General features: G+C 33.5%; 20 non-coding genes across 20 annotated transcripts; 10 read left to right on the top strand and 10 right to left on the bottom strand.

Annotated features, from left to right (window-relative positions):
• Positions 1 to 255: 255 nt before the first annotated feature.
• On the bottom strand, positions 256 to 327 carry TRNAQ-UUG (transfer RNA glutamine (anticodon UUG)). Its single transcript has one exon. It is a non-coding gene; the product is annotated as a tRNA-Gln (tRNA).
• A 1548-nt stretch (positions 328 to 1875) lies between these two features.
• TRNAQ-CUG (transfer RNA glutamine (anticodon CUG)) lies at positions 1876 to 1947 on the top strand. Its single transcript has one exon. It is a non-coding gene; the product is annotated as a tRNA-Gln (tRNA).
• Positions 1948 to 4391: 2444 nt separating this feature from the next.
• Positions 4392 to 4463, top strand: TRNAQ-CUG (transfer RNA glutamine (anticodon CUG)). The gene has a single exon. It is a non-coding gene; the product is annotated as a tRNA-Gln (tRNA).
• An 825-nt stretch (positions 4464 to 5288) lies between these two features.
• TRNAQ-UUG (transfer RNA glutamine (anticodon UUG)) lies at positions 5289 to 5360 on the bottom strand. The gene has a single exon. It is a non-coding gene; the product is annotated as a tRNA-Gln (tRNA).
• Positions 5361 to 6908: 1548 nt separating this feature from the next.
• Positions 6909 to 6980, top strand: TRNAQ-CUG (transfer RNA glutamine (anticodon CUG)). Its single transcript has one exon. It is a non-coding gene; the product is annotated as a tRNA-Gln (tRNA).
• An 825-nt stretch (positions 6981 to 7805) lies between these two features.
• On the bottom strand, positions 7806 to 7877 carry TRNAQ-UUG (transfer RNA glutamine (anticodon UUG)). Its single transcript has one exon. It is a non-coding gene; the product is annotated as a tRNA-Gln (tRNA).
• A 1548-nt stretch (positions 7878 to 9425) lies between these two features.
• Positions 9426 to 9497, top strand: TRNAQ-CUG (transfer RNA glutamine (anticodon CUG)). Its single transcript has one exon. It is a non-coding gene; the product is annotated as a tRNA-Gln (tRNA).
• An 825-nt stretch (positions 9498 to 10322) lies between these two features.
• Positions 10323 to 10394, bottom strand: TRNAQ-UUG (transfer RNA glutamine (anticodon UUG)). Its single transcript has one exon. It is a non-coding gene; the product is annotated as a tRNA-Gln (tRNA).
• A 1548-nt stretch (positions 10395 to 11942) lies between these two features.
• On the top strand, positions 11943 to 12014 carry TRNAQ-CUG (transfer RNA glutamine (anticodon CUG)). Its single transcript has one exon. It is a non-coding gene; the product is annotated as a tRNA-Gln (tRNA).
• An 825-nt stretch (positions 12015 to 12839) lies between these two features.
• TRNAQ-UUG (transfer RNA glutamine (anticodon UUG)) lies at positions 12840 to 12911 on the bottom strand. Its single transcript has one exon. It is a non-coding gene; the product is annotated as a tRNA-Gln (tRNA).
• A 1547-nt stretch (positions 12912 to 14458) lies between these two features.
• Positions 14459 to 14530, top strand: TRNAQ-CUG (transfer RNA glutamine (anticodon CUG)). Its single transcript has one exon. It is a non-coding gene; the product is annotated as a tRNA-Gln (tRNA).
• Positions 14531 to 15355: 825 nt separating this feature from the next.
• Positions 15356 to 15427, bottom strand: TRNAQ-UUG (transfer RNA glutamine (anticodon UUG)). Its single transcript has one exon. It is a non-coding gene; the product is annotated as a tRNA-Gln (tRNA).
• Positions 15428 to 16975: 1548 nt separating this feature from the next.
• TRNAQ-CUG (transfer RNA glutamine (anticodon CUG)) lies at positions 16976 to 17047 on the top strand. Its single transcript has one exon. It is a non-coding gene; the product is annotated as a tRNA-Gln (tRNA).
• Positions 17048 to 17872: 825 nt separating this feature from the next.
• On the bottom strand, positions 17873 to 17944 carry TRNAQ-UUG (transfer RNA glutamine (anticodon UUG)). The gene has a single exon. It is a non-coding gene; the product is annotated as a tRNA-Gln (tRNA).
• A 1547-nt stretch (positions 17945 to 19491) lies between these two features.
• On the top strand, positions 19492 to 19563 carry TRNAQ-CUG (transfer RNA glutamine (anticodon CUG)). Its single transcript has one exon. It is a non-coding gene; the product is annotated as a tRNA-Gln (tRNA).
• Positions 19564 to 20388: 825 nt separating this feature from the next.
• TRNAQ-UUG (transfer RNA glutamine (anticodon UUG)) lies at positions 20389 to 20460 on the bottom strand. Its single transcript has one exon. It is a non-coding gene; the product is annotated as a tRNA-Gln (tRNA).
• A 1548-nt stretch (positions 20461 to 22008) lies between these two features.
• On the top strand, positions 22009 to 22080 carry TRNAQ-CUG (transfer RNA glutamine (anticodon CUG)). The gene has a single exon. It is a non-coding gene; the product is annotated as a tRNA-Gln (tRNA).
• An 825-nt stretch (positions 22081 to 22905) lies between these two features.
• TRNAQ-UUG (transfer RNA glutamine (anticodon UUG)) lies at positions 22906 to 22977 on the bottom strand. Its single transcript has one exon. It is a non-coding gene; the product is annotated as a tRNA-Gln (tRNA).
• Positions 22978 to 24524: 1547 nt separating this feature from the next.
• TRNAQ-CUG (transfer RNA glutamine (anticodon CUG)) lies at positions 24525 to 24596 on the top strand. The gene has a single exon. It is a non-coding gene; the product is annotated as a tRNA-Gln (tRNA).
• An 825-nt stretch (positions 24597 to 25421) lies between these two features.
• TRNAQ-UUG (transfer RNA glutamine (anticodon UUG)) lies at positions 25422 to 25493 on the bottom strand. The gene has a single exon. It is a non-coding gene; the product is annotated as a tRNA-Gln (tRNA).
• Between the last annotated feature and the right edge of the window lie 559 nt (positions 25494 to 26052).

Below are 26052 nucleotides of genomic sequence, written 5' to 3'. Positions count from 1 at the left end.
TAACAGTAAGATTTTAAAAAGTAATGTCTTGCATCAGGCCCCTGTGATGAGTTTGAGAAACTAGAGTGAGTTTGTAAAATCTCTCATTATTTTGAGCCATTTAGTTTCCAGGTATTGTAAAATTTCTATTATTTGCTCACATCTAATAAACTTTTAGAGTATAATCAATAAATTAATTGTTCACCCTACCGGTATTAGATATGTGATATTAATGAATACACTTGAAAGAAAATGATTTGGTCAAGAGTCATAAAATGGTCCCACCGAGATTTGAACTCGGATCATTGGATTCAAAGTCCAAAGTGCTAACCATTACACCATGGAACCTCCCATGTGAAAGGAGCATAAACTGCTGCAGGAATGTGGAAATGTCAAAGTTTTTAATATTCTACTGTCAAAGAGAAACTGTATTGGATTGCTTTCCTATTCTGGTAAACTTTTGCATATTGAACTATGTTGGGGAAGGATGTTGCCCAAAAGACTCAAATAACGTTATAACTCTGTTGAACAGTGGTTTTTATGTGAGATAATATTTTTCAATGAAAGATAAGTTGCCCCCTGAGGCAAATCTCTTCTGTCAAAATGGAAAGCTCACCCTGGTACGGGAGGGTGGATGGTGTCATGGTTAGCACTCTGGACTCTGAAAACAGGGATCTGAGTACAAATTTCAGTGGGACTTATCTGAACTTTACAATTTTCTTTTCCATTCAGTTCTTAGAAGTTTTATTTGGAACAACATCACATTTACTTATAAACATGTAAAAATCAACCTGTACATATGTATCTCTGTATATATAGCTATATGTCTCTGTATATTTATAGGAAAATATAAACATATAGATTATAAAAATAAATATAATTAGTGGAGGTGAAAATCATGAACAGTTGTTGCCTCTCAGCATTTGAAACATGAGTTTCTACTTCTTTCTCTTTTATATGTCCTGAAATTGAGATAGTCACTTTTTACTCAGTATTGATCCAACAATACAGTTTATGTGTATAAAGCATATCATATGATTTGTGAACAATGTTCAAAAATTAGAATTTGATCAGTACCTGTGATGCCTCCGACCAAAAGCTTATATTTTACGATTGGAGATCAACTGTTGTAAATCAGCATGAAAAACATTTTCTTTTCACGATTTCCATACTAATATAAAACAACATTTTTACTAGCTGAATGAGATCATCATTTGGGTTCCTCTATGTTTGATTGAAGAAAACTTCTCATTCAAAATGTGCTATTTTCACCTTATCAATAGCGGGAAAGCTTAAAAAAGTGATGCTGTGAATCACCCATCTGAAATGCGTTTGAGAAAATCAGAATATGATTTTATAATGGCTAACTACTTTGTGAAGAAATTTGATGTCAAAGTATTTTAAAGTTTGTATTGATGTAACTTGTTCAAGCTGATGGACATTTTGAAAGCATTCAATAATTGACTCTTTCAACCTACTGGTGTTGGATTTGAGCTATCAATGAACAAAGATGAAGAAATGGAAAAGCTCAAGAGTAATAAAAAAAGTCCCTCCAAGGTTTCAAATCGGATCATTGGATGCAAAGTCCAAATTGCCAACCATTGCTCTATGGAGCCACCCATGCAGGAGACAGAGACATTGCTTCAGTAGTCTGGAAATGTAGACTGTTTTATTATGCTACAGGCAAAGATGAACATTGTGATATAACTTGTATATTCAGATAAACATTTGAATATTTAACACTTTTATAGAGAATATAGCTGAAAAGAATCAAATCACATTAAAGCTCTATCCACTATGACCATTCAAATGAGATATCTTTTTATCAATATAAGAGAAGGCCATCACTCATGCGCTCTCTTTTGTCTCAATGGAAACGTCACTCTTGTGTGAGAGGGTTCCATGGTGTAATGGTTAGCACTCTGGACTCTGAATCCAGCGATCCGAGTTCAAATCTCGGTGGGACCTACTACAATTATGAGATTCACTGTTTAACTCATTTTTTAGAATTTGGTCTAGAAAAAACATAATATCAATGTTTTATACTGATGCGTATGAACGCATAAGTATGTATAGATGCATACATAGCTTTATCCGTCTAGATAGCTGTTAGACAATATGAACATATCAATTATTCATTAACATAAATATTGAAGCGGAACCTAGAAACTGTTCTTTCACATCCACATTGTAAACATGAGTTTATTTTCCTTTCTCATCTATATGGCCAGTAATGAGATAGTTCATTTTTGCTGATTTCTTAGCTGACAACATGCTGGACTTACACAGTGCATTTCATTGTGAATGTCTTTAAAAGTGAATTTCAGATTCACACCTTTGACATGTCTTTCAAAAGATTCAACTTTTTTGGTTGTGGATTTACTGTTGAAAATCAGTGTGTAAAATCTTTGTACGTCTGAATTTCAAGATTATTATTCAAACTGCACATCTTCGGTCCCCGTAATACAAAGTTTGACTCCTCAAGTTTTGTTTTAATGAATGCTTTGCAATGAAAAAGTTCCTTGTTCGCCTTAACAATAACAGTAAGATTTTAAAAAGTAATGTCTTGCATCAGGCCCCTGTGATGAGTTTGAGAAACCAGAGTGAGTTTGTAAAATCTCTCATTATTTTGAGCCATTTAGTTTCCAGGTATTGTAAAATTTCTATTATTTGCTCACATCTAATAAACTTTTTGAGTATAATCAATAAATTAATTGTTCACCCTACCGGTATTAGATATGTGATATTAATGAATACACTTGAAAGAAAATGATTTGGTCAAGAGTCATAAAATGGTCCCACCGAGATTTGAACTCGGATCATTGGATTTAAAGTCCAAAGTGCTAACCGTTACACCATGGAACCTCCCATGTGAAAGGAGCATAAACTGCTGCAGGAATGTGGAAATGTCAAAGTTTTTAATATTCTACTGTCAAAGAGAAACTGTATTGGATTGCTTTCCTATTCTGGTAAACTTTTGCATATTGAACTATGTTGGGGAAGGATGTTGCCCAAAAGACTCAATTAACGTTATAACTCTGTTGAACAGTGGTTTTTATGTGAGATAATATTTTTCAATGAAAGATAAGTTGCCCCCTGAGGCAAATCTCTTCTGTCAAAATGGAAAGCTCACCCTGGTACGGGAGGGTGGATGGTGTCATGGTTAGCACTCTGGACTCTGAAACAGGGATCTGAGTACAAATTTCAGTGGGACTTATCTGAACTTTACAATTTTCTTTTCCATTCAGTTCTTAGAAGTTTTATTTGGAACAACATCACATTTACTTATAAACATGTAAAAATCAACCTGTACATATGTATCTCTGTATATATAGCTATATGTCTCTGTATATTTATAGGAAAATATAAACATATAGATTATAAAAATAAATATAATTAGTGGAGGTGAAAATCATGAACAGTTGTTGCCTCTCAGCATTTGAAACATGAGTTTCTACTTCTTTCTCTTTTATATGTCCTGAAATTGAGATAGTCACTTTTTACTCAGTATTGATCCAACAATACAGTTTATGTATATAAAGCATATCATATGATTTGTGAACAATGTTCAAAAATTAGAATTTGACCAGTACCTGTGATGCCTCCGACCAAAAGCTTATATTTTACGATTGGAGATCCACTGTTGTAAATCAGCATGAAAAACATTTTCTTTTCACGATTTCCATACTAATATAAAACAACATTTTTACTAGCTGAATGAGATCATCGTTTGGGTTCCTCTATGTTTGATTGAAGAAAACTTCTCATTCAAAATGTGCTATTTTCGCCTTATCAATAGCGGGAAAGCTTAAAAAAGTGATGCTGTGAATCACCCATCTGAAATGCGTTTGAGAAAATCAGAATATGATTTTATAATGGCTAAAAACTTTGTGAAGAAATTTGATGTCAAAGTATTTTAAAGTTTGTATTGATGTAACTTGTTCAAGCTGATGGACATTTTGAAAGCATTCAATAATTGACTCTTTCAACCTACTGGTGTTGGATTTGAGCTATCAATGAACAAAGATGAAGAAATGGAAAAGCTCAAGAGTAATAAAAAAAGTCCCTCCAAGGTTTCAAATCGGATCATTGGATGCAAAGTCCAAATTGCCAACCATTGCTCTATGGAGCCACCCATGCAGGAGACAGAGACATTGCTTCAGTAGTCTGGAAATGTAGACTGTTTTATTATGCTACAGGCAAAGATGAACATTGTGATATAACTTTTATATTCAGATAAACATTTGAATATTTAACACTTTTATAGAGAATATAGCTGAAAAGAATCAAATCACATTAAAGCTCTATCCACTATGACCATTCAAATGAGATATCTTTTTATCAATATAAGAGAAGGCCATCACTGATGCGCTCTCTTTTGTCTCAATGGAAAAGTCACTCTTGTGTGAGAGGGTTCCATGGTGTAATGGTTAGCACTCTGGACTCTGAATCCAGCGATCCGAGTTCAAATCTCGGTGGGACCTACTACAATTATGAGATTCACTGTTTAACTCATTTTTTAGAATTTGGTCTAGAAAAAACATAATATCAATGTTTTATACTGATGCGTATGAACGCATAAGTATGTATAGATGCATACATAGCTTTATCCGTCTAGATAGCTGTTAGACAATATGAACATATCAATTATTCATTAACATAAATATTGAAGCTGAACCTAGAAACTGTTCTTTCACATCCACATTGTAAACATGAGTTTATTTTCCTTTCTCATCTATATGGCCAGTAATGAGATAGTTCATTTTTGCTGATTTCTTAGCTGACAACATGCTGGACTTACACAGTGCATTTCATTGTGAATGTCTTTAAAAGTGAATTTCAGATTCACACCTTTGACATGTCTTTCAAAAGATTCAACTTTTTTGGTTGTGGATTTACTGTTGAAAATCAGTGTGTAAAATCTTTGTACGTCTGAATTTCAAGATTATTATTCAAACTGCACATCTTCGGTCCCTGTAATACAAAGTTTGACTCCTCAAGTTTTGTTTTAATGAATGCTTTGCAATGAAAAAGTTCCTTGTTCGCCTTAACAATAACAGTAAGATTTTAAAAAGTAATGTCTTGCATCAGGCCCCTGTGATGAGTTTGAGAAACCAGAGTGAGTTTGTAAAATCTCTCATTATTTTGAGCCATTTAGTTTCCAGGTATTGTAAAATTTCTATTATTTGCTCACATCTAATAAACTTTTAGAGTATAATCAATAAATTAATTGTTCACCCTACCGGTATTAGATATGTGATATTAATGAATACACTTGAAAGAAAATGATTTGGTCAAGAGTCATAAAATGGTCCCACCGAGATTTGAACTCGGATCATTGGATTCAAAGTCCAAAGTGCTAACCATTACACCATGGAACCTCCCATGTGAAAGGAGCATAAACTGCTGCAGGAATGTGGAAATGTCAAAGTTTTTAATATTCTACTGTCAAAGAGAAACTGTATTGGATTGCTTTCCTATTCTGGTAAACTTTTGCATATTGAACTATGTTGGGGAAGAATGTTGCCCAAAAGACTCAAATAACGTTATAACTCTGTTGAACAGTGGTTTTTATGTGAGATAATATTTTTCAATGAAAGATAAGTTGCCCCCTGAGGCAAATCTCTTCTGTCAAAATGGAAAGCTCACCCTGGTACGGGAGGGTGGATGGTGTCATGGTTAGCACTCTGGACTCTGAAAACAGGGATCTGAGTACAAATTTCAGTGGGACTTATCTGAACTTTACAATTTTCTTTTCCATTCAGTTCTTAGAAGTTTTATTTGGAACAACATCACATTTACTTATAAACATGTAAAAATCAACCTGTACATATGTATCTCTGTATATATAGCTATATGTCTCTGTATATTTATAGGAAAATATAAACATATAGATTATAAAAATAAATATAATTAGTGGAGGTGAAAATCATGAACAGTTGTTGCCTCTCAGCATTTGAAACATGAGTTTCTACTTCTTTCTCTTTTATATGTCCTGAAATTGAGATAGTCACTTTTTACTCAGTATTGATCCAACAATACAGTTTATGTGTATAAAGCATATCATATGATTTGTGAACAATGTTCAAAAATTAGAATTTGATCAGTACCTGTGATGCCTCCGACCAAAAGCTTATATTTTACGATTGGAGATCAACTGTTGTAAATCAGCATGAAAAACATTTTCTTTTCACGATTTCCATACTAATATAAAACAACATTTTTACTAGCTGAATGAGATCATCATTTGGGTTCCTCTATGTTTGATTGAAGAAAACTTCTCATTCAAAATGTGCTATTTTCACCTTATCAATAGCGGGAAAGCTTAAAAAAGTGATGCTGTGAATCACCCATCTGAAATGCGTTTGAGAAAATCAGAATATGATTTTATAATGGCTAACTACTTTGTGAAGAAATTTGATGTCAAAGTATTTTAAAGTTTGTATTGATGTAACTTGTTCAAGCTGATGGACATTTTGAAAGCATTCAATAATTGACTCTTTCAACCTACTGGTGTTGGATTTGAGCTATCAATGAACAAAGATGAAGAAATGGAAAAGCTCAAGAGTAATAAAAAAAGTCCCTCCAAGGTTTCAAATCGGATCATTGGATGCAAAGTCCAAATTGCCAACCATTGCTCTATGGAGCCACCCATGCAGGAGACAGAGACATTGCTTCAGTAGTCTGGAAATGTAGACTGTTTTATTATGCTACAGGCAAAGATGAACATTGTGATATAACTTGTATATTCAGATAAACATTTGAATATTTAACACTTTTATAGAGAATATAGCTGAAAAGAATCAAATCACATTAAAGCTCTATCCACTATGACCATTCAAATGAGATATCTTTTTATCAATATAAGAGAAGGCCATCACTGATGCGCTCTCTTTTGTCTCAATGGAAACGTCACTCTTGTGTGAGAGGGTTCCATGGTGTAATGGTTAGCACTCTGGACTCTGAATCCAGCGATCCGAGTTCAAATCTCGGTGGGACCTACTACAATTATGAGATTCACTGTTTAACTCATTTTTTAGAATTTGGTCTAGAAAAAACATAATATCAATGTTTTATACTGATGCGTATGAACGCATAAGTATGTATAGATGCATACATAGCTTTATCCGTCTAGATAGCTGTTAGACAATATGAACATATCAATTATTCATTAACATAAATATTGAAGCTGAACCTAGAAACTGTTCTTTCACATCCACATTGTAAACATGAGTTTATTTTCCTTTCTCATCTATATGGCCAGTAATGAGATAGTTCATTTTTGCTGATTTCTTAGCTGACAACATGCTGGACTTACACAGTGCATTTCATTGTGAATGTCTTTAAAAGTGAATTTCAGATTCACACCTTTGACATGTCTTTCAAAAGATTCAACTTTTTTGGTTGTGGATTTACTGTTGAAAATCAGTGTGTAAAATCTTTGTACGTCTGAATTTCAAGATTATTATTCAAACTGCACATCTTCGGTCCCTGTAATACAAAGTTTGACTCCTCAAGTTTTGTTTTAATGAATGCTTTGCAATGAAAAAGTTCCTTGTTCGCCTTAACAATAACAGTAAGATTTTAAAAAGTAATGTCTTGCATCAGGCCCCTGTGATGAGTTTGAGAAACCAGAGTGAGTTTGTAAAATCTCTCATTATTTTGAGCCATTTAGTTTCCAGGTATTGTAAAATTTCTATTATTTGCTCACATCTAATAAACTTTTAGAGTATAATCAATAAATTAATTGTTCACCCTACCGGTATTAGATATGTGATATTAATGAATACACTTGAAAGAAAATGATTTGGTCAAGAGTCATAAAATGGTCCCACCGAGATTTGAACTCGGATCATTGGATTCAAAGTCCAAAGTGCTAACCATTACACCATGGAACCTCCCATGTGAAAGGAGCATAAACTGCTGCAGGAATGTGGAAATGTCAAAGTTTTTAATATTCTACTGTCAAAGAGAAACTGTATTGGATTGCTTTCCTATTCTGGTAAACTTTTGCATATTGAACTATGTTGGGGAAGGATGTTGCCCAAAAGACTCAAATAACGTTATAACTCTGTTGAACAGTGGTTTTTATGTGAGATAATATTTTTCAATGAAAGATAAGTTGCCCCCTGAGGCAAATCTCTTCTGTCAAAATGGAAAGCTCACCCTGGTACGGGAGGGTGGATGGTGTCATGGTTAGCACTCTGGACTCTGAAAACAGGGATCTGAGTACAAATTTCAGTGGGACTTATCTGAACTTTACAATTTTCTTTTCCATTCAGTTCTTAGAAGTTTTATTTGGAACAACATCACATTTACTTATAAACATGTAAAAATCAACCTGTACATATGTATCTCTGTATATATAGCTATATGTCTCTGTATATTTATAGGAAAATATAAACATATAGATTATAAAAATAAATATAATTAGTGGAGGTGAAAATCATGAACAGTTGTTGCCTCTCAGCATTTGAAACATGAGTTTCTACTTCTTTCTCTTTTATATGTCCTGAAATTGAGATAGTCACTTTTTACTCAGTATTGATCCAACAATACAGTTTATGTGTATAAAGCATATCATATGATTTGTGAACAATGTTCAAAAATTAGAATTTGATCAGTACCTGTGATGCCTCCGACCAAAAGCTTATATTTTACGATTGGAGATCAACTGTTGTAAATCAGCATGAAAAACATTTTCTTTTCACGATTTCCATACTAATATAAAACAACATTTTTACTAGCTGAATGAGATCATCATTTGGGTTCCTCTATGTTTGATTGAAGAAAACTTCTCATTCAAAATGTGCTATTTTCACCTTATCAATAGCGGGAAAGCTTAAAAAAGTGATGCTGTGAATCACCCATCTGAAATGCGTTTGAGAAAATCAGAATATGATTTTATAATGGCTAACTACTTTGTGAAGAAATTTGATGTCAAAGTATTTTAAAGTTTGTATTGATGTAACTTGTTCAAGCTGATGGACATTTTGAAAGCATTCAATAATTGACTCTTTCAACCTACTGGTGTTGGATTTGAGCTATCAATGAACAAAGATGAAGAAATGGAAAAGCTCAAGAGTAATAAAAAAAGTCCCTCCAAGGTTTCAAATCGGATCATTGGATGCAAAGTCCAAATTGCCAACCATTGCTCTATGGAGCCACCCATGCAGGAGACAGAGACATTGCTTCAGTAGTCTGGAAATGTAGACTGTTTTATTATGCTACAGGCAAAGATGAACATTGTGATATAACTTGTATATTCAGATAAACATTTGAATATTTAACACTTTTATAGAGAATATAGCTGAAAAGAATCAAATCACATTAAAGCTCTATCCACTATGACCATTCAAATGAGATATCTTTTTATCAATATAAGAGAAGGCCATCACTGATGCGCTCTCTTTTGTCTCAATGGAAACATCACTCTTGTGTGAGAGGGTTCCATGGTGTAATGGTTAGCACTCTGGACTCTGAATCCAGCGATCCGAGTTCAAATCTCGGTGGGACCTACTACAATTATGAGATTCACTGTTTAACTCATTTTTTAGAATTTGGTCTAGAAAAAACATAATATCAATGTTTTATACTGATGCGTATGAACGCATAAGTATGTATAGATGCATACATAGCTTTATCCGTCTAGATAGCTGTTAGACAATATGAACATATCAATTATTCATTAACATAAATATTGAAGCTGAACCTAGAAACTGTTCTTTCACATCCACATTGTAAACATGAGTTTATTTTCCTTTCTCATCTATATGGCCAGTAATGAGATAGTTCATTTTTGCTGATTTCTTAGCTGACAACATGCTGGACTTACACAGTGCATTTCATTGTGAATGTCTTTAAAAGTGAATTTCAGATTCACACCTTTGACATGTCTTTCAAAAGATTCAACTTTTTTGGTTGTGGATTTACTGTTGAAAATCAGTGTGTAAAATCTTTGTACGTCTGAATTTCAAGATTATTATTCAAACTGCACATCTTCGGTCCCTGTAATACAAAGTTTGACTCCTCAAGTTTTGTTTTAATGAATGCTTTGCAATGAAAAAGTTCCTTGTTCGCCTTAACAATAACAGTAAGATTTTAAAAAGTAATGTCTTGCATCAGGCCCCTGTGATGAGTTTGAGAAACCAGAGTGAGTTTGTAAAATCTCTCATTATTTTGAGCCATTTAGTTTCCAGGTATTGTAAAATTTCTATTATTTGCTCACATCTAATAAACTTTTAGAGTATAATCAATAAATTAATTGTTCACCCTACCGGTATTAGATATGTGATATTAATGAATACACTTGAAAGAAAATGATTTGGTCAAGAGTCATAAAATGGTCCCACCGAGATTTGAACTCGGATCATTGGATTCAAAGTCCAAAGTGCTAACCATTACACCATGGAACCTCCCATGTGAAAGGAGCATAAACTGCTGCAGGAATGTGGAAATGTCAAAGTTTTTAATATTCTACTGTCAAAGAGAAACTGTATTGGATTGCTTTCCTATTCTGGTAAACTTTTGCATATTGAACTATGTTGGGGAAGGATGTTGCCCAAAAGACTCAAATAACGTTATAACTCTGTTGAACAGTGGTTTTTATGTGAGATAATATTTTTCAATGAAAGATAAGTTGCCCCCTGAGGCAAATCTCTTCTGTCAAAATGGAAAGCTCACCCTGGTACGGGAGGGTGGATGGTGTCATGGTTAGCACTCTGGACTCTGAAAACAGGGATCTGAGTACAAATTTCAGTGGGACTTATCTGAACTTTACAATTTTCTTTTCCATTCAGTTCTTAGAAGTTTTATTTGGAACAACATCACATTTACTTATAAACATGTAAAAATCAACCTGTACATATGTATCTCTGTATATATAGCTATATGTCTCTGTATATTTATAGGAAAATATAAACATATAGATTATAAAAATAAATATAATTAGTGGAGGTGAAAATCATGAACAGTTGTTGCCTCTCAGCATTTGAAACATGAGTTTCTACTTCTTTCTCTTTTATATGTCCTGAAATTGAGATAGTCACTTTTTACTCAGTATTGATCCAACAATACAGTTTATGTGTATAAAGCATATCATATGATTTGTGAACAATGTTCAAAAATTAGAATTTGATCAGTACCTGTGATGCCTCCGACCAAAAGCTTATATTTTACGATTGGAGATCAACTGTTGTAAATCAGCATGAAAAACATTTTCTTTTCACGATTTCCATACTAATATAAAACAACATTTTTACTAGCTGAATGAGATCATCATTTGGGTTCCTCTATGTTTGATTGAAGAAAACTTCTCATTCAAAATGTGCTATTTTCGCCTTATCAATAGCGGGAAAGCTTAAAAAAGTGATGCTGTGAATCACCCATCTGAAATGCGTTTGAGAAAATCAGAATATGATTTTATAATGGCTAACTACTTTGTGAAGAAATTTGATGTCAAAGTATTTTAAAGTTTGTATTGATGTAACTTGTTCAAGCTGATGGACATTTTGAAAGCATTCAATAATTGACTCTTTCAACCTACTGGTGTTGGATTTGAGCTATCAATGAACAAAGATGAAGAAATGGAAAAGCTCAAGAGTAATAAAAAAAGTCCCTCCAAGGTTTCAAATCGGATCATTGGATGCAAAGTCCAAATTGCCAACCATTGCTCTATGGAGCCACCCATGCAGGAGACAGAGACATTGCTTCAGTAGTCTGGAAATGTAGACTGTTTTATTATGCTACAGGCAAAGATGAACATTGTGATATAACTTTTATATTCAGATAAACATTTGAATATTTAACACTTTTATAGAGAATATAGCTGAAAAGAATCAAATCACATTAAAGCTCTATCCACTATGACCATTCAAATGAGATATCTTTTTATCAATATAAGAGAAGGCCATCACTGATGCGCTCTCTTTTGTCTCAATGGAAAAGTCACTCTTGTGTGAGAGGGTTCCATGGTGTAATGGTTAGCACTCTGGACTCTGAATCCAGCGATCCGAGTTCAAATCTCGGTGGGACCTACTACAATTATGAGATTCACTGTTTAACTCATTTTTTAGAATTTGGTCTAGAAAAAACATAATATCAATGTTTTATACTGATGCGTATGAACGCATAAGTATGTATAGATGCATACATAGCTTTATCCGTCTAGATAGCTGTTAGACAATATGAACATATCAATTATTCATTAACATAAATATTGAAGCTGAACCTAGAAACTGTTCTTTCACATCCACATTGTAAACATGAGTTTATTTTCCTTTCTCATCTATATGGCCAGTAATGAGATAGTTCATTTTTGCTGATTTCTTAGCTGACAACATGCTGGACTTACACAGTGCATTTCATTGTGAATGTCTTTAAAAGTGAATTTCAGATTCACACCTTTGACATGTCTTTCAAAAGATTCAACTTTTTTGGTTGTGGATTTACTGTTGAAAATCAGTGTGTAAAATCTTTGTACGTCTGAATTTCAAGATTATTATTCAAACTGCACATCTTCGGTCCCTGTAATACAAAGTTTGACTCCTCAAGTTTTGTTTTAATGAATGCTTTGCAATGAAAAAGTTCCTTGTTCGCCTTAACAATAACAGTAAGATTTTAAAAAGTAATGTCTTGCATCAGGCCCCTGTGATGAGTTTGAGAAACCAGAGTGAGTTTGTAAAATCTCTCATTATTTTGAGCCATTTAGTTTCCAGGTATTGTAAAATTTCTATTATCTGCTCACATCTAATAAACTTTTAGAGTATAATCAATAAATTAATTGTTCACCCTACCGGTATTAGATATGTGATATTAATGAATACACTTGAAAGAAAATGATTTGGTCAAGAGTCATAAAATGGTCCCACCGAGATTTGAACTCGGATCATTGGATTCAAAGTCCAAAGTGCTAACCATTACACCATGGAACCTCCCATGTGAAAGGAGCATAAACTGCTGCAGGAATGTGGAAATGTCAAAGTTTTTAATATTCTACTGTCAAAGAGAAACTGTATTGGATTGCTTTCCTATTCTGGTAAACTTTTGCATATTGAACTATGTTGGGGAAGGATGTTGCCCAAAAGACTCAAATAACGTTATAACTCTGTTGAACAGTGGTTTTTATGTGAGATAATATTTTTCAATGAAAGATAAGTTGCCCCCTGAGGCAAATCTCTTCTGTCAAAATGGAAAGCTCACCCTGGTACGGGAGGGTGGATGGTGTCATGGTTAGCACTCTGGACTCTGAAAACAGGGATCTGAGTACAAATTTCAGTGGGACTTATCTGAACTTTACAATTTTCTTTTCCATTCAGTTCTTAGAAGTTTTATTTGGAACAACATCACATTTACTTATAAACATGTAAAAATCAACCTGTACATATGTATCTCTGTATATATAGCTATATGTCTCTGTATATTTATAGGAAAATATAAACATATAGATTATAAAAATAAATATAATTAGTGGAGGTGAAAATCATGAACAGTTGTTGCCTCTCAGCATTTGAAACATGAGTTTCTACTTCTTTCTCTTTTATATGTCCTGAAATTGAGATAGTCACTTTTTACTCAGTATTGATCCAACAATACAGTTTATGTGTATAAAGCATATCATATGATTTGTGAACAATGTTCAAAAATTAGAATTTGATCAGTACCTGTGATGCCTCCGACCAAAAGCTTATATTTTACGATTGGAGATCAACTGTTGTAAATCAGCATGAAAAACATTTTCTTTTCACGATTTCCATACTAATATAAAACAACATTTTTACTAGCTGAATGAGATCATCATTTGGGTTCCTCTATGTTTGATTGAAGAAAACTTCTCATTCAAAATGTGCTATTTTCGCCTTATCAATAGCGGGAAAGCTTAAAAAAGTGATGCTGTGAATCACCCATCTGAAATGCGTTTGAGAAAATCAGAATATGATTTTATAATGGCTAACTACTTTGTGAAGAAATTTGATGTCAAAGTATTTTAAAGTTTGTATTGATGTAACTTGTTCAAGCTGATGGACATTTTGAAAGCATTCAATAATTGACTCTTTCAACCTACTGGTGTTGGATTTGAGCTATCAATGAACAAAGATGAAGAAATGGAAAAGCTCAAGAGTAATAAAAAAAGACCCTCCAAGGTTTCAAATCGGATCATTGGATGCAAAGTCCAAATTGCCAACCATTGCTCTATGGAGCCACCCATGCAGGAGACAGAGACATTGCTTCAGTAGTCTGGAAATGTAGACTGTTTTATTATGCTACAGGCAAAGATGAACATTGTGATATAACTTTTATATTCAGATAAACATTTGAATATTTAACACTTTTATAGAGAATATAGCTGAAAAGAATCAAATCACATTAAGCTCTATCCACTATGACCATTCAAATGAGATATCTTTTTATCAATATAAGAGAAGGCCATCACTGATGCGCTCTCTTTTGTCTCAATGGAAACGTCACTCTTGTGTGAGAGGGTTCCATGGTGTAATGGTTAGCACTCTGGACTCTGAATCCAGCGATCCGAGTTCAAATCTCGGTGGGACCTACTACAATTATGAGATTCACTGTTTAACTCATTTTTTAGAATTTGGTCTAGAAAAAACATAATATCAATGTTTTATACTGATGCTTATGAACGCATAAGTATGTATAGATGCATACATAGCTTTATCCGTCTAGATAGCTGTTAGACAATATGAACATATCAATTATTCATTAACATAAATATTGAAGCTGAACCTAGAAACTGTTCTTTCACATCCACATTGTAAACATGAGTTTATTTTCCTTTCTCATCTATATGGCCAGTAATGAGATAGTTCATTTTTGCTGATTTCTTAGCTGACAACATGCTGGACTTACACAGTGCATTTCATTGTGAATGTCTTTAAAAGTGAATTTCAGATTCACACCTTTGACATGTCTTTCAAAAGATTCAACTTTTTTGGTTGTGGATTTACTGTTGAAAATCAGTGTGTAAAATCTTTGTACGTCTGAATTTCAAGATTATTATTCAAACTGCACATCTTCGGTCCCCGTAATACAAAGTTTGACTCCTCAAGTTTTGTTTTAATGAATGCTTTGCAATGAAAAAGTTCCTTGTTCGCCTTAACAATAACAGTAAGATTTTAAAAAGTAATGTCTTGCATCAGGCCCCTGTGATGAGTTTGAGAAACCAGAGTGAGTTTGTAAAATCTCACATTATTTTGAGCCATTTAGTTTCCAGGTATTGTAAAATTTCTATTATTTGCTCACATCTAATAAACTTTTAGAGTATAATCAATAAATTAATTGTTCACCCTACCGGTATTAGATATGTGATATTAATGAATACACTTGAAAGAAAATGATTTGGTCAAGAGTCATAAAATGGTCCCACCGAGATTTGAACTCGGATCATTGGATTCAAAGTCCAAAGTGCTAACCATTACACCATGGAACCTCCCATGTGAAAGGAGCATAAACTGCTGCAGGAATGTGGAAATGTCAAAGTTTTTAATATTCTACTGTCAAAGAGAAACTGTATTGGATTGCTTTCCTATTCTGGTAAACTTTTGCATATTGAACTATGTTGGGGAAGGATGTTGCCCAAAAGACTCAAATAACGTTATAACTCTGTTGAACAGTGGTTTTTATGTGAGATAATATTTTTCAATGAAAGATAAGTTGCCCCCTGAGGCAAATCTCTTCTGTCAAAATGGAAAGCTCACCCTGGTACGGGAGGGTGGATGGTGTCATGGTTAGCACTCTGGACTCTGAAAACAGGGATCTGAGTACAAATTTCAGTGGGACTTATCTGAACTTTACAATTTTCTTTTCCATTCACTTCTTAGAAGTTTTATTTGGAACAACATCACATTTACTTATAAACATGTAAAAATCAACCTGTACATATGTATCTCTGTATATATAGCTATATGTCTCTGTATATTTATAGGAAAATATAAACATATAGATTATAAAAATAAATATAATTAGTGGAGGTGAAAATCATGAACAGTTGTTGCCTCTCAGCATTTGAAACATGAGTTTCTACTTCTTTCTCTTTTATATGTCCTGAAATTGAGATAGTCACTTTTTACTCAGTATTGATCCAACAATACAGTTTATGTATATAAAGCATATCATATGATTTGTGAACAATGTTCAAAAATTAGAATTTGATCAGTACCTGTGATGCCTCCGACCAAAAGCTTATATTTTACGATTGGAGATCAACTGTTGTAAATCAGCATGAAAAACATTTTCTTTTCACGATTTCCATACTAATATAAAACAACATTTTTACTAGCTGAATGAGATCATCATTTGGGTTCCTCTATGTTTGATTGAAGAAAACTTCTCATTCAAAATGTGCTATTTTCGCCTTATCAATAGCGGGAAAGCTTAAAAAAGTGATGCTGTGAATCACCCATCTGAAATGCGTTTGAGAAAATCAGAATATGATTTTATAATGGCTAACTACTTTGTGAAGAAATTTGATGTCAAAGTATTTTAAAGTTTGTATTGATGTAACTTGTTCAAGCTGATGGACATTTTGAAAGCATTCAATAATTGACTCTTTCAACCTACTGGTGTTGGATTTGAGCTATCAATGAACAAAGATGAAGAAATGGAAAAGCTCAAGAGTAATAAAAAAAGTCCCTCCAAGGTTTCAAATCGGATCATTGGATGCAAAGTCCAAATTGCCAACCATTGCTCTATGGAGCCACCCATGCAGGAGACAGAGACATTGCTTCAGTAGTCTGGAAATGTAGACTGTTTTATTATGCTACAGGCAAAGATGAACATTGTGATATAACTTTTATATTCAGATAAACATTTGAATATTTAACACTTTTATAGAGAATATAGCTGAAAAGAATCAAATCACATTAAAGCTCTATCCACTATGACCATTCAAATGAGATATCTTTTTATCAATATAAGAGAAGGCCATCACTGATGCGCTCTCTTTTGTCTCAATGGAAACGTCACTCTTGTGTGAGAGGGTTCCATGGTGTAATGGTTAGCACTCTGGACTCTGAATCCAGCGATCCGAGTTCAAATCTCGGTGGGACCTACTACAATTATGAGATTCACTGTTTAACTCATTTTTTAGAATTTGGTCTAGAAAAAACATAATATCAATGTTTTATACTGATGCGTATGAACGCATAAGTATGTATAGATGCATACATAGCTTTATCCGTCTAGATAGCTGTTAGACAATATGAACATATCAATTATTCATTAACATAAATATTGAAGCTGAACCTAGAAACTGTTCTTTCACATCCACATTGTAAACATGAGTTTATTTTCCTTTCTCATCTATATGGCCAGTAATGAGATAGTTGATTTTTGCTGATTTCTTAGCTGACAACATGCTGGACTTACACAGTGCATTTCATTGTGAATGTCTTTAAAAGTGAATTTCAGATTCACACCTTTGACATGTCTTTCAAAAGATTCAACTTTTTTGGTTGTGGATTTACTGTTGAAAATCAGTGTGTAAAATCTTTGTACGTCTGAATTTCAAGATTATTATTCAAACTGCACATCTTCGGTCCCGGTAATACAAAGTTTGACTCCTCAAGTTTTGTTTTAATGAATGCTTTGCAATGAAAAAGTTCCTTGTTCGCCTTAACAATAACAGTAAGATTTTAAAAAGTAATGTCTTGCATCAGGCCCCTGTGATGAGTTTGAGAAACCAGAGTGAGTTTGTAAAATCTCTCATTATTTTGAGCCATTTAGGTTCCAGGTATTGTAAAATTTCTATTATTTGCTCACATCTAATAAACTTTTAGAGTATAATCAATAAATTAATTGTTCACCCTACCGGTATTAGATATGTGATATTAATGAATACACTTGAAAGAAAATGATTTGGTCAAGAGTCATAAAATGGTCCCACCGAGATTTGAACTCGGATCATTGGATTCAAAGTCCAAAGTGCTAACCATTACACCATGGAACCTCCCATGTGAAAGGAGCATAAACTGCTGCAGGAATGTGGAAATGTCAAAGTTTTTAATATTCTACTGTCAAAGAGAAACTGTATTGGATTGCTTTCCTATTCTGGTAAACTTTTGCATATTGAACTATGTTGGGGAAGGATGTTGCCCAAAAGACTCAAATAACGTTATAACTCTGTTGAACAGTGGTTTTTATGTGAGATAATATTTTTCAATGAAAGATAAGTTGCCCCCTGAGGCAAATCTCTTCTGTCAAAATGGAAAGCTCACCCTGGTACGGGAGGGTGGATGGTGCCATGGTTAGCACTCTGGACTCTGAAAACAGGGATCTGAGTACAAATTTCAGTGGGACTTATCTGAACTTTACAATTTTCTTTTCCATTCAGTTCTTAGAAGTTTTATTTGGAACAACATCACATTTACTTATAAACATGTAAAAATCAACCTGTACATATGTATCTCTGTATATATAGCTATATGTCTCTGTATATTTATAGGAAAATATAAACATATAGATTATAAAAATAAATATAATTAGTGGAGGTGAAAATCATGAACAGTTGTTGCCTCTCAGCATTTGAAACATGAGTTTCTACTTCTTTCTCTTTTATATGTCCTGAAATTGAGATAGTCACTTTTTACTCAGTATTGATCCAACAATACAGTTTATGTATATAAAGCATATCATATGATTTGTGAACAATGTTCAAAAATTAGAATTTGATCAGTACCTGTGATGCCTCCGACCAAAAGCTTATATTTTACGATTGGAGATCAACTGTTGTAAATCAGCATGAAAAACATTTTCTTTTCACGATTTCCATACTAATATAAAACAACATTTTTACTAGCTGAATGAGATCATCATTTGGGTTCCTCTATGTTTGATTGAAGAAAACTTCTCATTCAAAATGTGCTATTTTCGCCTTATCAATAGCGGGAAAGCTTAAAAAAGTGATGCTGTGAATCACCCATCTGAAATGCGTTTGAGAAAATCAGAATATGATTTTATAATGGCTAACTACTTTGTGAAGAAATTTGATGTCAAAGTATTTTAAAGTTTGTATTGATGTAACTTGTTCAAGCTGATGGACATTTTGAAAGCATTCAATAATTGACTCTTTCAACCTACTGGTGTTGGATTTGAGCTATCAATGAACAAAGATGAAGAAATGGAAAAGCTCAAGAGTAATAAAAAAAGTCCCTCCAAGGTTTCAAATCGGATCATTGGATGCAAAGTCCAAATTGCCAACCATTGCTCTATGGAGCCACCCATGCAGGAGACAGAGACATTGCTTCAGTAGTCTGGAAATGTAGACTGTTTTATTATGCTACAGGCAAAGATGAACATTGTGATATAACTTTTATATTCAGATAAACATTTGAATATTTAACACTTTTATAGAGAATATAGCTGAAAAGAATCAAATCACATTAAGCTCTATCCACTATGACCATTCAAATGAGATATCTTTTTATCAATATAAGAGAAGGCCATCACTGATGCGCTCTCTTTTGTCTCAATGGAAACGTCACTCTTGTGTGAGAGGGTTCCATGGTGTAATGGTTAGCACTCTGGACTCTGAATCCAGCGATCCGAGTTCAAATCTCGGTGGGACCTACTACAATTATGAGATTCACTGTTTAACTCATTTTTTAGAATTTGGTCTAGAAAAAACATAATATCAATGTTTTATACTGATGCGTATGAACGCATAAGTATGTATAGATGCATACATAGCTTTATCCGTCTAGATAGCTGTTAGACAATATGAACATATCAATTATTCATTAACATAAATATTGAAGCTGAACCTAGAAACTGTTCTTTCACATCCACATTGTAAACATGAGTTTATTTTCCTTTCTCATCTATATGGCCAGTAATGAGATAGTTCATTTTTGCTGATTTCTTAGCTGACAACATGCTGGACTTACACAGTGCATTTCATTGTGAATGTCTTTAAAAGTGAATTTCAGATTCACACCTTTGACATGTCTTTCAAAAGATTCAACTTTTTTGGTTGTGGATTTACTGTTGAAAATCAGTGTGTAAAATCTTTGTACGTCTGAATTTCAAGATTATTATTCAAACTGCACATCTTCGGTCCCCGTAATACAAAGTTTGACTCCTCAAGTTTTGTTTTAATGAATGCTTTGCAATGAAAAAGTTCCTTGTTCGCCTTAACAATAACAGTAAGATTTTAAAAAGTAATATCTTGCATCAGGCCCCTGTGATGAGTTTGAGAAACCAGAGTGAGTTTGTAAAATCTCACATTATTTTGAGCCATTTAGTTTCCAGGTATTGTAAAATTTCTATTATTTGCTCACATCTAATAAACTTTTAGAGTATAATCAATAAATTAATTGTTCACCCTACCGGTATTAGATATGTGATATTAATGAATACACTTGAAAGAAAATGATTTGGTCAAGAGTCATAAAATGGTCCCACCGAGATTTGAACTCGGATCATTGGATTCAAAGTCCAAAGTGCTAACCGTTACACCATGGAACCTCCCATGTGAAAGGAGCATAAACTGCTGCAGGAATGTGGAAATGTCAAAGTTTTTAATATTCTACTGTCAAAGAGAAACTGTATTGGATTGCTTTCCTATTCTGGTAAACTTTTGCATATTGAACTATGTTGGGGAAGGATGTTGCCCAAAAGACTCAAATAACGTTATAACTCTGTTGAACAGTGGTTTTTATGTGAGATAATATTTTTCAATGAAAGATAAGTTGCCCCCTGAGGCAAATCTCTTCTGTCAAAATGGAAAGCTCACCCTGGTACGGGAGGGTGGATGGTGTCATGGTTAGCACTCTGGACTCTGAAAACAGGGATCTGAGTACAAATTTCAGTGGGACTTATCTGAACTTTACAATTTTCTTTTCCATTCACTTCTTAGAAGTTTTATTTGGAACAACATCACATTTACTTATAAACATGTAAAAATCAACCTGTACATATGTATCTCTGTATATATAGCTATATGTCTCTGTATATTTATAGGAAAATATAAACATATAGATTATAAAAATAAATATAATTAGTGGAGGTGAAAATCATGAACAGTTGTTGCCTCTCAGCATTTGAAACATGAGTTTCTACTTCTTTCTCTTTTATATGTCCTGAAATTGAGATAGTCACTTTTTACTCAGTATTGATCCAACAATACAGTTTATGTATATAAAGCATATCATATGATTTGTGAACAATGTTCAAAAATTAGAATTTGATCAGTACCTGTGATGCCTCCGACCAAAAGCTTATATTTTACGATTGGAGATCAACTGTTGTAAATCAGCATGAAAAACATTTTCTTTTCACGATTTCCATACTAATATAAAACAACATTTTTACTAGCTGAATGAGATCATCATTTGGGTTCCTCTATGTTTGATTGAAGAAAACTTCTCATTCAAAATGTGCTATTTTCGCCTTATCAATAGCGGGAAAGCTTAAAAAAGTGATGCTGTGAATCACCCATCTGAAATGCGTTTGAGAAAATCAGAATATGATTTTATAATGGCTAACTACTTTGTGAAGAAATTTGATGTCAAAGTATTTTAAAGTTTGTATTGATGTAACTTGTTCAAGCTGATGGACATTTTGAAAGCATTCAATAATTGACTCTTTCAACCTACTGGTGTTGGATTTGAGCTATCAATGAACAAAGATGAAGAAATGGAAAAGCTCAAGAGTAATAAAAAAAGTCCCTCCAAGGTTTCAAATCGGATCATTGGATGCAAAGTCCAAATTGCCAACCATTGCTCTATGGAGCCACCCATGCAGGAGACAGAGACATTGCTTCAGTAGTCTGGAAATGTAGACTGTTTTATTATGCTACAGGCAAAGATGAACATTGTGATATAACTTTTATATTCAGATAAACATTTGAATATTTAACACTTTTATAGAGAATATAGCTGAAAAGAATCAAATCACATTAAAGCTCTATCCACTATGACCATTCAAATGAGATATCTTTTTATCAATATAAGAGAAGGCCATCACTGATGCGCTCTCTTTTGTCTCAATGGAAACGTCACTCTCGTGTGAGAGGGTTCCATGGTGTAATGGTTAGCACTCTGGACTCTGAATCCAGCGATCCGAGTTCAAATCTCGGTGGGACCTACTACTATTATGAGATTCACTGTTTAACTCATTTTTTAGAATTTGGTCTAGAAAAAACATAATATCAATGTTTTATACTGATGCGTATGAACGCATAAGTATGTATAGATGCATACATAGCTTTATCCGTCTAGATAGCTGTTAGACAATATGAACATATCAATTATTCATTAACATAAATATTGAAGCTGAACCTAGAAACTGTTCTTTCACATCCACATTGTAAACATGAGTTTATTTTCCTTTCTCATCTATATGGCCAGTAATGAGATAGTTCATTTTTGCTGATTTCTTAGCTGACAACATGCTGGACTTACACAGTGCATTTCATTGTGAATGTCTTTAAAAGTGAATTTCAGATTCACACCTTTGACATGTCTTTCAAAAGATTCAACTTTTTTGGTTGTGGATTTACTGTTGAAAATCAGTGTGTAAAATCTTTGTACGTCTGAATTTCAAGATTATTATTCAAACTGCACATCTTCGGTCCCCGTAATACAAAGTTTGACTCCTCAAGTTTTGTTTTAATGAATGCTTTGCAATGAAAAAGTTCCTTGTTCGCCTTAACAATAACAGTAAGATTTTAAAAAGTAATGTCTTGCATCAGGCCCCTGTGATGAGTTTGAGAAACCAGAGTGAGTTTGTAAAATCTCACATTATTTTGAGCCATTTAGTTTCCAGGTATTGTAAAATTTCTATTATTTGCTCACATCTAATAAACTTTTAGAGTATAATCAATAAATTAATTGTTCACCCTACCGGTATTAGATATGTGATATTAATGAATACACTTGAAAGAAAATGATTTGGTCAAGAGTCATAAAATGGTCCCACCGAGATTTGAACTCGGATCATTGGATTCAAAGTCCAAAGTGCTAACCGTTACACCATGGAACCTCCCATGTGAAAGGAGCATAAACTGCTGCAGGAATGTGGAAATGTCAAAGTTTTTAATATTCTACTGTCAAAGAGAAACTGTATTGGATTGCTTTCCTATTCTGGTAAACTTTTGCATATTGAACTATGTTGGGGAAGGATGTTGCCCAAAAGACTCAAATAACGTTATAACTCTGTTGAACAGTGGTTTTTATGTGAGATAATATTTTTCAATGAAAGATAAGTTGCCCCCTGAGGCAAATCTCTTCTGTCAAAATGGAAAGCTCACCCTGGTACGGGAGGGTGGATGGTGTCATGGTTAGCACTCTGGACTCTGAAAACAGGGATCTGAGTACAAATTTCAGTGGGACTTATCTGAACTTTACAATTTTCTTTTCCATTCAGTTCTTAGAAGTTTTATTTGGAACAACATCACATTTACTTATAAACATGTAAAAATCAACCTGTACATATGTATCTCTGTATATATAGCTATATGTCTCTGTATATTTATAGGAAAATATAAACATATAGATTATAAAAATAAATATAATTAGTGGAGGTGAAAATCATGAACAGTTGTTGCCTCTCAGCATTTGAAACATGAGTTTCTACTTCTTTCTCTTTTATATGTCCTGAAATTGAGATAGTCACTTTTTACTCAGTATTGATCCAACAATACAGTTTATGTATATAAAGCATATCATATGATTTGTGAACAATGTTCAAAAATTAGAATTTGATCAGTACCTGTGATGCCTCCGACCAAAAGCTTATATTTTACGATTGGAGATCAACTGTTGTAAATCAGCATGAAAAACATTTTCTTTTCACGATTTCCATACTAATATAAAACAACATTTTTACTAGCTGAATGAGATCATCATTTGGGTTCCTCTATGTTTGATTGAAGAAAACTTCTCATTCAAAATGTGCTATTTTCGCCTTATCAATAGCGGGAAAGCTTAAAAAAGTGATGCTGTGAATCACCCATCTGAAATGCGTTTGAGAAAATCAGAATATGATTTTATAATGGCTAACTACTTTGTGAAGAAATTTGATGTCAAAGTATTTTAAAGTTTGTATTGATGTAACTTGTTCAAGCTGATGGACATTTTGAAAGCATTCAATAATTGACTCTTTCAACCTACTGGTGTTGGATTTGAGCTATCAATGAACAAAGATGAAGAAATGGAAAAGCTCAAGAGTAATAAAAAAAGTCCCTCCAAGGTTTCAAATCGGATCATTGGATGCAAAGTCCAAATTGCCAACCATTGCTCTATGGAGCCACCCATGCAGGAGACAGAGACATTGCTTCAGTAGTCTGGAAATGTAGACTGTTTTATTATGCTACAGGCAAAGATGAACATTGTGATATAACTTTTATATTCAGATAAACATTTGAATATTTAACACTTTTATAGAGAATATAGCTGAAAAGAATCAAATCACATTAAGCTCTATCCACTATGACCATTCAAATGAGATATCTTTTTATCAATATAAGAGAAGGCCATCACTGATGCGCTCTCTTTTGTCTCAATGGAAACGTCACTCTTGTGTGAGAGGGTTCCATGGTGTAATGGTTAGCACTCTGGACTCTGAATCCAGCGATCCGAGTTCAAATCTCGGTGGGACCTACTACAATTATGAGATTCACTGTTTAACTCATTTTTTAGAATTTGGTCTAGAAAAAACATAATATCAATGTTTTATACTGATGCGTATGAACGCATAAGTATGTATAGATGCATACATAGCTTTATCCGTCTAGATAGCTGTTAGACAATATGAACATATCAATTATTCATTAACATAAATATTGAAGCTGAACCTAGAAACTGTTCTTTCACATCCACATTGTAAACATGAGTTTATTTTCCTTTCTCATCTATATGGCCAGTAATGAGATAGTTCATTTTTGCTGATTTCTTAGCTGACAACATGCTGGACTTACACAGTGCATTTCATTGTGAATGTCTTTAAAAGTGAATTTCAGATTCACACCTTTGACATGTCTTTCAAAAGATTCAACTTTTTTGGTTGTGGATTTACTGTTGAAAATCAGTGTGTAAAATCTTTGTACGTCTGAATTTCAAGATTATTATTCAAACTGCACATCTTCGGTCCCCGTAATACAAAGTTTGACTCCTCAAGTTTTGTTTTAATGAATGCTTTGCAATGAAAAAGTTCCTTGTTCGCCTTAACAATAACAGTAAGATTTTAAAAAGTAATGTCTTGCATCAGGCCCCTGTGATGAGTTTGAGAAACCAGAGTGAGTTTGTAAAATCTCTCATTATTTTGAGCCATTTAGGTTCCAGGTATTGTAAAATTTCTATTATTTGCTCACATCTAATAAACTTTTAGAGTATAATCAATAAATTAATTGTTCACCCTACCGGTATTAGATATGTGATATTAATGAATACACTTGAAAGAAAATGATTTGGTCAAGAGTCATAAAATGGTCCCACCGAGATTTGAACTCGGATCATTGGATTCAAAGTCCAAAGTGCTAACCATTACACCATGGAACCTCCCATGTGAAAGGAGCATAAACTGCTGCAGGAATGTGGAAATGTCAAAGTTTTTAATATTCTACTGTCAAAGAGAAACTGTATTGGATTGCTTTTCTATTCTGGTAAACTTTTGCATATTGAACTATGTTGGGGAAGGATGTTGCCCAAAAGACTCAAATAACGTTATAACTCTGTTGAACAGTGGTTTTTATGTGAGATAATATTTTTCAATGAAAGATAAGTTGCCCCCTGAGGCAAATCTCTTCTGTCAAAATGGAAAGCTCACCCTGGTACGGGAGGGTGGATGGTGTCATGGTTAGCACTCTGGACTCTGAAAACAGGGATCTGAGTACAAATTTCAGTGGGACTTATCTGAACTTTACAATCTTCTTTTCCATTCACTTCTTAGAAGTTTTATTTGGAACAACATCACATTTACTTATAAACATGTAAAAATCAACCTGTACATATGTATCTCTGTATATATAGCTATATGTCTCTGTATATTTATAGGAAAATATAAACATATAGATTATAAAAATAAATATAATTAGTGGAGGTGAAAATCATGAACAGT

The sequence above is a fragment of the Triturus cristatus genome, chromosome 5_2 (assembly GCF_964204655.1).
Source record: "Triturus cristatus chromosome 5_2, aTriCri1.1, whole genome shotgun sequence".
NCBI lineage: Eukaryota > Metazoa > Chordata > Amphibia > Caudata > Salamandridae > Triturus > Triturus cristatus.
Note: the sequence above shows the minus strand (reverse complement) of the source record. Positions and strands in the feature narration are given on the sequence as shown.